Source organism: Cynara cardunculus, unplaced genomic scaffold (assembly GCF_001531365.2).
Source record: "Cynara cardunculus var. scolymus isolate 2C unplaced genomic scaffold, CcrdV1 Un_Scaffold_3143, whole genome shotgun sequence".
Lineage (NCBI taxonomy): Eukaryota > Viridiplantae > Streptophyta > Magnoliopsida > Asterales > Asteraceae > Cynara > Cynara cardunculus.
The window spans coordinates 25,337-27,233 of NW_020201362.1; positions in this window are offsets into that span (position 1 = coordinate 25,337).

The following is a 1,897-nucleotide window of genomic DNA, read 5'->3' on the forward strand; positions in this document are numbered from 1 at the left end:
TCCTACTCCTACTTCTTGGTCTTGTAGTTGAATTTTTTTGGAGAATTAAAGAGGGGAGATTATACATCAAAGACATGAAAATGTCTTCAAAAATGATGATAATCTATGATCCATGTTCTATGAACCCTAAAGAAGGAGAAAACCCATTGCATGCGAAGTTTGAGCATGTAAAGATATGTTTTGAAGTATGGTAGAATCTTGCATGCATCTCCAATCGGCTTTGTCATCTTCAAAATTTAATGGAATCGGGAAATATTTTCCAGAGGCTAACCGTATTTGTTAGTTTGAAAATAGAATTAGGATCCTTGGAAAAATGATTAGTTTAGACCCCAAATGACTGTCACTCGAAGAGTGTGCAATCTGTTTTGGGGGCTGTATAACTCAAGGTAGTAGGGCAATAATGAGTGACTTAAACCCACTCAAATTTCTTGACATTTGGAAAAAGTCGGTTGATCTCATTATTTTGAATGATGTGAAAAGTTGGACATAAAATGACTTTTGGAAGGTTCCTAATTAAAGTGATTTGTGAAACCCAAAAATACCTGGAACAGAATTTATAATCTGTCCAAAAATCAGTTTTTGAGTAAAGGATTTTGATTCCTTTTATTATATATAATTTTTGGGATATTCTTACAATAAATAATAAAATATCAACTTTAATTTATAAAAACCCGATAGCATTACATAAGATACAACTTAACTTTATCTTTGTCAAGAACCCATAGGTGATCTAAATTCTGGATGTTGGTCTGTTTAGGAAGGTTAGGGTAGACGTTGAGCGCTTCAAACGTCATCCTCTTGGATATTCATCATCAAACCTGTGAGTTTTCACGGCCCACTTTTTAATGCTTTTTGTTTCTTTAACTGGGGGAAAAGCATGAGATTAAACAAACTATATTGTTTCTTTGTTTAACCATTGGACTAAAGAACTGTTTAGTCAAACTTTGTTTGAAACCATTGGACTAAAGAACTGTTTAGTCAAGTTCGCTAAGTTATGAAATATTGACTGTTTTTGCACTATGATATAAATGCTAAATTGATGTGCTTCGGAGTATGTTTCCAAATAAAGTCCCCATCTGTAAATGCTACTTGTTAACTCGGGCATGTTCCCGAGACGTGGTATTGTGGATAGCCGCTATTGTGTTGACAGTCCCACCCAAAAAGGGGTGCACATTACATATGTTTTCTTGGTCTAATCATGTGGAATTTGGACCACCACTGAATTAGTACTACTACGAACTGTGGGATCTAAGTAAGTGTACGGGCTACTTATGGTCGTTCGTAAAATAATGGGGCACATTGGTCAGGTTAGGCTCAATAGCGTCTCAAGTTAAGCATCATGGTAGATTTACATTTATTAAGTGCAAAAGTTTACGTATAAGTTTGCAAATAAATGATTTTTGCATTGTAATATTTTGTGCATGTGAAAACCCGTGAGTTCACCAACTCTTTGTAGTTGACGTTGTTTTATGTTTCATGCTTTTCAGGTAATAAGTAAGAAATGATGTATTTTGGGAGCATACTTGTGGCATGACCGATTAAGTTCACAATTGAAGATTTTGTAAAAGAAGTATTTTATCCCAATTTGGTTATAGGTGTTACACTTGAATTCTTTTAGTAAAACTTGAATGGTGTTGTTTATTAACTGTTGCTGTGACTCGCTTACCTGTTACATCTTGTGTTTCCGCTTTAGCGGGGTATGACTGTGTTGCATAATTTATGAATATCCATTGCCCTAGACCAGCCAGAGGTGATGAATTAGAAATTCTTTATATCGCTAAATGTTCATGTTGAACCAGAAGCGCTGGTTAGAAGGACCAGAGGCGATGGAATAGAAATTTCTTATAATGTTAAGTGTTCATGTTGAACTAGAAACGCTGGTTAGAAGGACCAGAGG